General features: G+C 39.8%; 1 protein-coding gene across 1 annotated transcript in view; it reads right to left on the bottom strand.

Annotated features, from left to right (window-relative positions):
- adgrl3.1 (adhesion G protein-coupled receptor L3.1) overlaps positions 1-10,139 on the bottom strand; it is a 177,674-nt gene extending 167,535 nt beyond the window's left edge. Inside the window, 1 exon segment of the mRNA XM_042484864.1 lies at positions 9,592-10,139. The gene's annotated coding sequence lies outside the window, so the exon portion shown is untranslated.
- Positions 10,140-12,836: the final 2,697 nt, after the last annotated feature.

Raw genomic sequence — 12,836 nt, 5'->3', positions numbered from 1 at the left:
CAAAGACCACACTTTGCCTCGATGACATGCAAAAAGGGAAAACATAACCAGCCATTCCAACATTGTTGCGGCTAGTTAACGAATCTTATAGGTTTCTGAACTTTTCACCTTGTTCAACAGCTTTGCTTCTGCGACGCGTAGATGATTTTTCTGGAGTGCGTCATAAAATAAACATATCAGAAGATTTTAAAACTCAACCAACACAGTTTCCAAACCCAAACACATTTGAATTCAATGTCAAATAAGCAGTTTTTGGGAGTAGTGGACATTCCTGTCTTATGGAGTAGCACGCTCATTTTTTAAGCTAGCTTGAAGTTAGTTGTATCCGGTTAAAGTACAAAACCTAAGGATTCATCTGTACCGATCGTAGCTTATCTGGAAGTAACGCTCTAAAGTTCTTGTGTTGTGGGTGTTGGATGTTAGAAAATATTATGGTTGTAGGTTCTAGAATTTCACTGTTCTGGCATGGGTTATCTTGTGAAACTAGACAACCTAAGGCATCATTGGTATCAACCATGATGGCATAGCTTGTTTGGAAGAGGGCTAAATAATGCTCAGAAGTTAGCCTAGATTTTGGTGAAGGGACAACTGGCATAGCCATTTTCAAGGGGTTAACTGAACTCTCACCTCAAGATATCTGGATGAACATGGGTTCTATGGGTGCCCACGAGTCTCCTCTAAACTTTAGGGCTTATTTCCAGTAAATGTTTTGTTCCTTACAATCAATGCACTCCTTGAAATTAAAGCTGTGTATTTGTCTCTTTCAGGAAAAGGACAAGCACTTTGTGGAACTCAAAATGTTAACTGTCACGATACAAGTCCAGACACGCTAATCCAGTTGCCTCTCCAGAGCATTCCTGCTCCCTTGTTTCCTAGATTTCACGGATCCTGGCTGCAACCTGGCTGTGCCTGATCGTTGTGATATATGTTATGGCGTTGTGACCCTGCCTTTGGTTGTGCTCGTGCTGTGGCTGCACTGATACTGTACCCCCCGCTCATCCTGATCGTGGTCTTGGTCCTGGTTGCGCCGATGCCGTTATCATGCCTTTGGACACCTCCCTTTCAACATATGCATGAGACTCTTATCAACACCCACAATATCATCATAGAGTGCATTTCATAATCTCACACCTATCGTTATTGTATTATGACATGCATCTGTTTCCATTATTGCCGTGCCTCTCTCCCCCTCTATCCCCCTCCCCCTCTCTCTCTTTCTCTTTCCTTTTTTTGTATTTCATTTGTTATTTACAACATCTATTGCACGTTTGTCCATCCTGGAAGAGGGATCCCTCATCATCCTCTACTGCTCTTCCTGAGGTTTCTTCCTTTTTTTTTCCCCGTTACAGGGGTTCTTTTTCAGGAGTTTTTCCTCAGGTGATGTGAGGGTCTAAGGGCAGAGGGATGTCGTACACTGTATAGCCCTCTGAGGCAAACCATGTTTTGTGATAATGGGCTCTATAAATAAAATTGACTTGACTATGCACACCAAATAAGTAATACCAACTGTACAATAAGACAACAAAGTATACCAGTAAATGATTCTTTAACTCTCACACTGAAATTGTTTCAACCAGCATGTACTTCAACAGCATAATCGAATTCCTAAAATTTAGTTGTGGCTCTGAGACTTTCAGAGGCCACATCTGGCCACCCCTAGGATACATTTCTGGGGGCGCCACTGAATGACAAGAATCTGACTGATGGACATTGTATACAAGCAAAGCTGACATTCATTGCACTTTCTAATGGAATATTGGGTATTTTATTTTCTTGGTTCAAGTGAGCACATTTTATGATCAATTCAATTGAGTGGCAATCATATTTTGCTTCAATTTTGCATCACATGTGCATTGGCAATTTGATTGATTTGAGTAGTTTGAACTAATTTTTCTAAATAGCTTTAGTTGACCAAAATTTCTCCCAGAGGATGGCTCAGCTGCAGATCAACTTGTGATGTGAAGTAATTGGCAGCTTGAAAAGCTACAGCGCTTTCAAAGTAGCTTCCCCAACACTGCAAATAAACAGAAGAAAAGTAGCAAGTTTTCAGAATGTAGATACTAAGACTAATGAGTCGCTTATCAAAAATAATGCTGATAAATTTTCTATCAATCCACTAATCAACTATTCAGCCATCTTTCTTTGACCTGCACTTTCAAGCACTGACTCAGAACCATTTAGCACCAGGGCTTGTGTCATTGTATGATAGTATAGTATGATTACCACTTATGGTTTAATCAGAATCCAACATCAGAATCAGAAATACTTAATTGATCTCCAGGGGGAAATTGTGGTTCGTTAAAGTTGCTCTGATGCCAGCAGAGAGAATTATAGAAAGTAGAAATAAATACCAGCACAAGTATATAAAAATATAAATAAATGAAATACAGTAACAGTAGCACTAGTATGGAAATATTTAAAATTAAAAGTATGTATAATATGCTGAGTACGTGAGTACGTAAGTGTGTAAAAATGTATATGTAAAGGAATACAGTAATAGACAATTAGTACTATGTAAATATTCAAACTAAACACTTAGTGTGTTAAGTTTGTAAATGTACAACTGTGCCTTATGCTGCAATGCTATGTATAAAACTAGAATGTAAGTTTAAAATATGAAACTATAAATATGTGTGCAAATAGGGGTCAACCAATATTAGGTTTTCAGGGCCGATACCCTGAAAACAACTATAATTATTAGTAGTTCATGGGACCGATAACCGATATTTGGAAACAATATGCATTTACAATCAAAATATTTCTGTCAGTATTTGGAATATAAAAAACTCCAGCACAAAACTAAAAAAAAACAAATGTTTAATCAAAACCAAAATGTTCAACATCATATACAGTAAGTTTCCAGCAACTTTTTTTTATAAAGTCAAGTGAAAATGAGAATAAATAAAAATAGCACCCTACGGTTTTACAACTAAGTTTCTCCAATGCTGCCACTTTCTTTGCCCTTTTTCATTAATTGATTTTATCAGTGATCATTAAAATAAAATGATACAGATAATCTGCAAAATGCCAAACTGGGGCCTTAATAATCGTCCAGGCGGATAATCTGTCGACCCATGGTGTGCAATGTTACGTTGAAGAACAGGGGTATACATACCTAAGAATAACAATAAGAATACATACAATACGAGTCACATGAACAATGCATTGAGCGAGATGACTACATGTATCACTTTCAGTGATGTACACAAATAGCCCAGTTAACAGACAGCACGAACAGCAAGGCCAACAGTGTGCAATTGTCCCCATAATGCAGACAGATAATAAGCTATGTTGGTTAGGGCAGAAGTCTTCCAACAGTGCCATATTTTGGCAGAGTAAGACATCTATCTCTAGAGGGCTATTCTAGTTGAGGCCATAGGAGCAATGAGTCAGTGAATGCCCAGCGATTTGACAGCCAGTCGTCTACCACTGGTTTTCCCCTTTCCTAAGCATTATATCTAATCAGGTAGCAAAGTAACTGCAGTCCTCCCGCGTGGTCTGAAGCTCTAATAGGGTTGAATGATATCGGGAGGCGAGCTCCGCGCATTAAGAGAGCCGATAGCTGCGGATGATGGTGGAAAAATGCAGAGGGTTATTCTTTGAGGGAAGGAAAGGGTTAGGAGGAAGGATGTGTTAACACATGACCGAGTGCTTTACGTGGATGAGGAAGACGGGCGAGGATCTGGCCTCATTATTTCAATACGGGGAGAGAGAGATGTCGTCTATGGGCAGGAAAGGCCCTTTGAATTAGGTTAAACTCGGCACATGGAGCGGGGTTGAGACCAGGAATGTGAATCACGGTTGCGTTAGGGGAACAGTGCAGTCAAATTAAACAGCTCTGCTTTCATTGCAACTTAATATTATTATTGCGGCGTCAAGATTTGTTTGGCTTTTCCTCACAGCTTAAACCACAAGAGTGACAATTTATTTATGCAGGACGGTAGGTTGTCTCAGTGAGCACAACACACACCACCGTCTGTTTATCTACAAGGCTCTATGTCACACAGACCTTTTACCTTGCCATGCATACATTAGCTAGGAAAGACGACTGCAGCCCAGGAAGTGCAAATTCTTTAGCTTGTTAAAATGGTTCACTGTTGCAAATTTTCCCGTAAAATTACTGGTAGCTGTGCTTGCCGGCATCCTACAGTTATTTTACGGTGTCACTGCTGTAAATTACTTCAACAGTATATTACAATTAAATTTATTACAGTACTCTACAGTAAAATGTGAGGTTTACATTGTAATACTGCAGCTACCCTGTGGGTAATTGATGATGGTCGCGTGTGGCTTATGTCCTGTTAAATGAAAACCTCCTACAGCAGCCTACTGTTTGTGTTAAAGGGATAGTTCGGATTTTTTTTTTAAGTGGGCTTCAATGGGGTACTTGTCCATAGTTAACCTATTACATACAGTAAATGGCACACAGCACGCCACCAGTTTGGAGAAGCAGGCTGGAGTACCGCAACTTAAATTTAGCAATGTACTGCTGTGGATGGGGGCCAGTAACAAAATACATTTTAGCCACCTAAAAAAGTCCCATCTAAAAATGTCAGTATCAGTTTAAGTGTATTCTATATTAAATACCTTAGTTCCCCATCTATGCTCTCAACAAAGCCACCAGACTTCATAAAAAAAACAGTCATTTTTAGCTCACTGAACACGGGAGTTGCTGTCTACAACTGCTTCGATCAGTTAGTTAGTTTGTGTCATCAAGTGACTTCAGTGAATCCAAACTAACCTTTTTAAACACCAAAGTCACACAATAACACAAAAAACTACCTGATTTTCGCAGCAGTAACCTAGCTATCAGGGAACGTTCCTACAACATTGGCTATCGTTACCTACAAGTAGCAATAATGTTTTAAAGAAAACATTTTTATCTAATGTTCAAATGATCTTTTAAGGGTGTTTAGCATTTTAAATACTTTCCCTATAAGGTTAAATGCTGACCAAGGTGACAGATCCTAGAATGTTCTTTTATAAAATGTTCCCATAATGTTACATGAGAACAAAGAGCATTTTCAAAGAAACATTTAGAACATGTTATTAAGGCCTGAGATTAGACTTTTTTATGTTTGTAGAGAATGTTACCCTAACTTTAAGAATAACATTCTGGGAACCAAAAGAAAACTCGGAGCTAGAACCAAAAAAAATGCTAGCAGGGAAATCAGCAGCTCCTGTGTTCAGAGATATTAAATTAATTTTTCCATTGAAAATCACTGTCTGACATTAAGGTCAAGCACTGAAAATACTCTCAATGTAGCATATGCTTAAACTGATATTTTCCTTTTTTGGGTGGCACTTTTTTTCAGGTGGCTTAAAAATGTTTTGTTGCTGGACCCCCATCCACAGCAGCACATTGCTTAACTTGCATGTCCATAGTGTCTACAGACAAGTACCCCATACAACCCTGCTTTAAAATATCTTAACTATTCCTTTAGGTGTTGTTTTGGGCTCTGAAAAAATTGTAAGATTTACAGTCTTTTAATGTAGTTTAGAAAAACAGTACATTACTGTTTGTTCGTATTTTTACCGCAATTTGTTACTGGGTAAGAAAACCAGGCCTTAGTTTCCATGTGCCAACTAAACAGAATTAATTGCCCAAGTGTTGAAGTTGGACTCTAATAACCCTTGACGGTGGAAATAGAGACTTCAGCAACAAGCACCCGCGCTTGTTCCAGAACGGATTATATGCCTGCTCATCTTAATATACAACTGTGTATATGTGTCTGTTATTGTTGCATCATGGTGTCTGCCAAGATATATTTCCATTAGCTCGAGGTTTGGATTATGCACACAAGATGTTTAATATATATGATCCCTTATTTAAATCACAGGCTGCTTCCATAGCAGGGTCAGATATTGGTTTCAGAGGCCTCCAAAAATCCAAAGCAAACACTGTGTTACATTAACAGCTCTAAACAAAGAAAGTCTGCCCCCAGGTCGATCAAGCAGAACAATCCGAATTAGCACAGCCGTACTAATTTGCACCCTGCTTTCTCCCAAACAAGGAGCTCCTTTTTTTCTTTCTTGTGCATCATAACAAGTGGAATGAATCAGTGACCCAATTAAGGGGAGGACACATAGACCTACTGTCAGCAGAATGCTTGATTGCTGCTGTTGCACATTCTACAGCTTCAGGTGCTTTGACAACATCAGTGCTGCGTGGGTGTCATTGCTTAACGTGACCCAAGATGCTCTTTGACACAACTTGCATTCATGGTGTGATGTCTGACAAACATCCCGCGGCTCTCCGAGGAGGCTATCGGAGCCTGTCGGAAAAGTAAACCAAAAAACATCCACTGCAGCAGATGTAAGTTTGGACAGGGAAATACTATAGAGGTTGTATTTTTTCCTTCCACTGTTTAAAAACAAATAAACAATTTGTCAGACACCTACAACGCCAGAATTTGGACGGCAAAATACTTTTTTTTTTTACATCTTTCTCAAACATTTCAAACAAATAACCAACCTGGCAAGAAACTGTAGGATCACTTAGACACAAACAGATGTACTGATGACAGATGACTTAGTGATATTTATCTCATCCACAAACATAATAATCTCCTTGGAGACGGGCCTGTGCTTTAACAGATGCTGCCAAAATGGCAGCCAAGCAAATCTATGTCAAATTACTCCAGCACACAAACGTACAGATAACTGCCTACAGTGACCAATTTCCCACCTGCTCAAGCAGGAGTCCTTGGATACACTTTCCTTACCTGCAGCACTGACAGATGAGTCAACGTTTTGTCAACCACTTCAACCTATAGAGCCTATATACATCCACCCTATATGTCACACTGACAATTGAGCTCTAAGCATAATATACCCACCTGGCAATTTTTGGTTCTAAAAATGTTCTGAGAATGTTCCTAATATTCTGTTGTTGTTTTCACAGGGTCGTTTTCTTTCAGATCTAAGAATTTTCTTCTGAAAGGTAAGGCAACGTTCTTTGGGAAGATCCAAAAATTGCGGGAATGTTTCGGAAAAGAACATTCTATGATCTGTTAACTCAATAATGTCCCCAAAACATCCTCTGAATGTTACAGCAAAATGTACCTTTGTTAGCATGTAACACTACAGAAACATTTCACTAAAACTGTTCTGTAATCTCTGACTAAATAACATCCTGAGAACATGCTTTGATTATCACTATGAGAATGTTTTTTTCTTTGTTACAAGGTAATATTGTGGGAATGTTTTATAAAATAACATTTTATGATCTGTTACCTCAATAATGTCCACAAAAAGCCTCCCAATGTTATTTTTAACATGTGACATGACAGGAACATTTCATAAAAATGTTCTGCAATCATGGGAATTTTTCATAAAAAAATATTTAGTGATGTGTTATCTCAACAATGTCGCCAAAACATCCTCCAAACATGGCAGCAAAATGTTCCACCTTCATTTACATGTCATGTTTAAGGAATGTTTCATAAAAAAATGTTCTGTAATTCTAAAGTTACTAACATCCTGAAAACATTTTCCAAATGTTGCTTTTCAAATGCTTTTCTTTGTTTTCAAGTGACATTGGAAAATTTGTTTTAGAACATTCTATAATGTGTTACCTCAACAACGACCCCTGCATGTTGCACCAAAATGTTCCACGTTTGTTATAATATCACAATACAAGAACGTTTTATGAAAAAGATGGTCCATAATCTTGGATTTAAGGAAACATTTTCTGAATGTTGTTTAAGTAATGTTATTTTTTAAAATTATTATAATGTTACAATGTGGTAATGTCTCCAAAAATATCCTCTGAATGTGACCATAAAATGTTCTACCTTTGTCAACATATTACATTACAGGAACGTTTCATAAACAATATTTTGTAAACTCAGGCTTGACAACATCCTGAAAACATTCTCTGAATGTTGTAATGAGAATGTTCATTTTCTGTTATAATGTAACATTGTAGAAATGTTTTAGAACATTCTATGATGTGTTACCTTAGCAGCGTCCCCAAAACATCCTTCAAATGTTGCAGTTAAAATGTTTTGTCTTTGTTAGCATTTAACCTTATAGGAACATTTAAAATGATAAACAACCTTAAATGTTTACGTGAAAATTTAATTTAAAAAAAAAATCTGTAATCTCAAACTGAGTAACATCCTGCTGCTTTGAAAATGTCCTTTCTTTGTTATAATGTAACATTTTTGAAATGCTTTATGAAAGAACATTCTATGATTTATTGCCTCAACAACACCAATATATCTCCAGGATGTTGCAGTAAAATGTTCTACCTTTGTTAACATGTTACATTACAAAGTTTTTTTTAAAAAAAAGTTCTGTAGTCTCAGATTAAGAACATTTTCTGAATGTTGCTTGGAGAATTTTCTTTCCTTGTTATCGTGTAACATTATGGGAATGTTTTATTAACAAAAAAACATTCTTTGATCCGTCAACAACGTCCCCAAAATGTCCCCATTCCGTGTCAGTTTGCATTTAACCTTATTAGAACATTATTTGGAATTATCAACATCCTTGAAAGTCTTTTTGAACGTTAGTTTGAAACATTTTCTTTGAAACATTCTTAGAACTTGTAGGTAACGTGAGGCAATGTTGTGGGAACATTCCCTGTTAGCTGGGGATTTGCTGATAGCCATTTGGATGTTGAGAGCAGTGATTCAACAGAGCCACCCAAGAAGCAGACAGCAAATGACTGATTGAGGGGTGATTGCCAGAAATGTGCATTTATTTGTGAGCTAGACCACTTGTGATTAATCACATAATTCATCATCAGTATGGAGACACAAAAGGACTATTTCAAAGAGGAGCCCTCTGATTACAAAGAGCACACTGTTGGTTTCAGTGGGTTTCAGTTTAGGTCAAGATCCTGCAACCTTCACTAGTTTCCAGCAGCAGATGAAGGTCATCTGCAACCCCTGGACTGTAAATAAGAGCCTTCACTCATGAATCCGCATGATTGACGTATCCTGGGGTGCACTGGCCTGCCAGATACTCCTGGATTTACTCTGGATTTTTAAGACTGCGGCTGACAAACCTACACACAATAGCCTAACTGCATTCCAATACACTCAAATGGCATAGTGGAGGAAAAAAACCTGAGGTGAACACTTAGTCTATCTGTCATCCATCATGCCAAAGCGTGTGATTTGTCATTGCGTCCTGCAGTGAGGCACATCCACGCGGCCACAGAATAATAATTATGTGTAGACCCGGGCCGAGCAGCCGTCACGGGATAATATGATTGCATTGATTATTTGCCGGAGAGGTAATAGGTATCATGGCTTATTACTTCGCCTTAGCGACATCTCGCATCCGAGCGACGCCCATCCAGCCACAAGTCTCCGGACCCCTCATGTGTACAAATACGCCAACTACATAACATTTTACCCCCCTCTTTTCGTCAATTAGCGGCCAGTTTCTGCGCCCCTGAAGTGCAATAATCGCAGGCCACATTCCCATGGGCATCCGTGAGAACCAAAGTCAGCGCTGCCATGTAGCTTTCAGAGCAGGTCAGTGACAGAGACGCACAACGCGACATATAGACGTTTGCAAGCAATGTCTGCAAAAATAAAGACATGATTTGTGCAGATAGAAAGATTGCATCCTTACCGTATCGCCAGTCGCAGCGATATAGGCGCATATGTCCACATCCAGCGCACACAGGAGTCGGGAATAACCTTTTTCTGCGCTCTTGCATGCAGTCCCCAGAACGTAGATGGAAATATATCTTCCCAGTCGATAAATAATTTCACTGATTGGCGCCTCGACTCCGGCTCGTGGTTAATTCTTGCTGCCGCAAAAACAGAAGAAAAAAAATGACGCGGTTACCGAAAGATGGAGATAATAAACCAATAGCTGCGTGCTCAGTATCCCGATCAGCGCGCACACAAGAGGAGGTATCGCCGTCCGATTGCACTAAGTCCAGAGGAGTGCTGGAGGAGGACAGAGGCGTATCTCTCCCTCTATCCGTCTGTCTGTATCCCGTCCTCCCTCCCTGTCTCTCTCCTCTTTATCTTTCTCGGCTGCCTTTCTGTTCGCACTGACTTGTGCCGAAGTCCACGGGCGCAGAGCGCAGCGGAGCAGAGCACCGTGGTCAACACACGGAGAGAGAGAGAGGGGTCAGAAATGACAAACCAATTTGGAGGCGCGGTGGATGCTCGGTTGATCGAGCGCAGCCCGGCGAAAGGAGCGTTGCGTTGCAGGCGGGCGGGGAGCCGAGGGTGGGTGGAGGAGGGCTGGGGGAAGAGGAGGGGGTGATGATTCCTGCCTGGGGGATGCAGAGAGAGAGAGCGAGAGAGAGAAAAGAGGGGAGAGATGAAGTGGGGGTGTCTGGTGGAAAACGCGGAACTGGATCTGGCTCCAAAATGTCTGGCGCGAGGGCTCCACCTGCCGTGTGGAAACACTCAGGGGCTTCCAAACTTTTCACGGCAAGGACGTTTTTACATGTTAGACTCACCACTGGCGGTGACATTGACCCGAGAAGCCCTGAGTGAGATGCGTTTTGTTTTTGCTGTTGTTAGATATAAAGTGTATAATTGCGTGATTGGGCGCTTGGGCAAGGGCGTAGTTGGTTTTAACGGTTTGGTTGGTTGTATGCCTTTTCTGCATCAATTCTTGGTCTAAATGTCTTTAAAAGATTTGAAATAAAATCCCTCTTTTACTGTCACATTTTTATTAGGAGGCATAAATGCACTTGTTATTATGCGTTATATGTTATTATACATATGCATTTGGGTGCAATATGTTTGCAGTTGCATTCATTGTCTCGTTTTCGGCTAATGAAGAATAAAAGTGAAATGGCAGTCCTTTCTTAGGCTACTTGCAACCTCCCATAAAATAACTCCTCATGTTCCCCAGACTGCAGTTTTGGGGTCAGAGCGCCAGAAATGAAATGTAGCTTGGCGCCTAATAAGGCTTAAGCGGTTTGCTTGATTGGAGTCTACTGGCCAAAGCCGACATTAAAAACATAACAAATTCATAGCAGCAATGCAGATGTTACCCATTAAAAAAAAACAAATGAAAATTGATCGTGTAATCGAAAAATAATCTATTTTTACATATGCTTAAATCAGAATAAATTAAATAAATAAATAGACTATTCCTGGTTTAGCTCTGTTAGCACAGGTGTCCTTTAAACTGTCGACATGCTCCCGCCACTTTTTTTTAAATGCCTAATTTTGTCCCCATCACTTTCAAAAGCACAATTTGTGAAAAATAATTGCTTGCACCAAGAAATGTTATCTTACAACGCTGTACAAAATTTTATTTGCACAATGAGAAAACATACAATGCAATGTAAATATAGAAGAAACAAATGTTTGTCCACAAAAGTAAGGAAAACTTAAAAAAATCCTTCCACTCACCTACTGACTCTGAAATGATACAACAATGTGTAGCGTTAACCAGCACCTTTTAAAAATTCTTGATCCAGTCTCTTTTCGTGCAAGTTTACATTCTCTAATTTTTAAACTCCAGGGGTTTATATATTAATTAAAATTATTTCCTGTGTTACTGATGTGAAGAGGTGCCACCTACACATTGGTTACTTCCCAATCAAAATACACCAATGCTGACTGAAGTAAGTCATGCCTCCATGTGTGTCGACTCAGCAGAGATAACATTGGGGTTTAACACACAATGATTTATTTGTGGTGGCCCGCCACAATTAAAACACCTGCCACCACGTATTGATATTATATATTTATGAGCTGGACTGTTCATTAGGAGCCCTAATGGAATATATATACCATTTGTTAATGGCACCAGGAGCACAGGGCGTATTCTGGGCACAGACGGAGCAGCATAGTGTTAGGTGAAAATGAACCCGACCATTGGGCTGGTATTAAAGTTTGCCCTTGCAGCAGCTGCTCCTCTCATCCATCGATCTGATCAGCTCTGAACCGCTTGATAGATTTAGAGAGGGGACACCCACCCACCCATCCATCCATCCATGCACAGACACACCATAAAAAAAAAACAAACAAAAAAAGGGACACTTGCTGATCCACCGTCATCAGCCTCTGCCACACACATATTCTCATTCTATGGGAAACACTATACACTAAATGTGAAAAGCTGATCTAAAGAAGAAAATATATTTGAAAGCAATACAGAATGCCAGAGAGCTTACTTATATTCCATTACATTTTTTTATTTAGAATATAAAAACGCAGAAACGTTATGAAAGTGTTTGATACAAAAAAAATTAATATCAATATTTAAGCATTTTTAATAACTTAATCTCTTGAAATACTCATATTTTTGACATTGTTTTGTCTGTTCTCTAATTTTAACTGTTCTGCTGTAACATTTCCACAAGAAGGATACAGGTACGGAACAGGTACTGTGATAGGCTAGCTTTGAGTTGGACTTTCCATAATAACATTGTTTGCAGTGTCCCACTGAAATGTATTACGGGATTACCGCAGGGCTACTTCTCTTTCATTAGGGATGAGCCCTGTGTGCCTGGAGATCACAGGGTGACATGCGCACTGGCACGGAGCGCTCACAAGCCGCGCGGACACAATGCTGGAAAAATAAAGCGCGCGGCTTTGCTTCTTGATTTCTCTCAATGCGCTGTTATGACTTGTCCCATCAGGAAAGTGTCATTCTCGGCATTCGGTAAACACACCCGGCGGACTGGTGCGGGAGGTGGATGCGCTGAGGCTCGGAGCTCAGAGGGGACCTGTTGATAGCCCACCGGCGCTGCAATGGAGGTGAGAGGAGGCTCTTTTTTTCTCTCTGAACTGTCCGTGATGTCCGTCCGATCGTCAGCTCTAACATGCCCGGGTCATTTAAAAGAAATTAACACACTGTCTTGTTGATTACATATCAAATGAACAGCTAATGGGCCT

The sequence above is a fragment of the Plectropomus leopardus genome, chromosome 4 (genome assembly GCF_008729295.1).
Source record: "Plectropomus leopardus isolate mb chromosome 4, YSFRI_Pleo_2.0, whole genome shotgun sequence".
Lineage (NCBI taxonomy): Eukaryota > Metazoa > Chordata > Actinopteri > Perciformes > Serranidae > Plectropomus > Plectropomus leopardus.
This window is presented reverse-complemented; position numbering and strand designations above follow the sequence as displayed.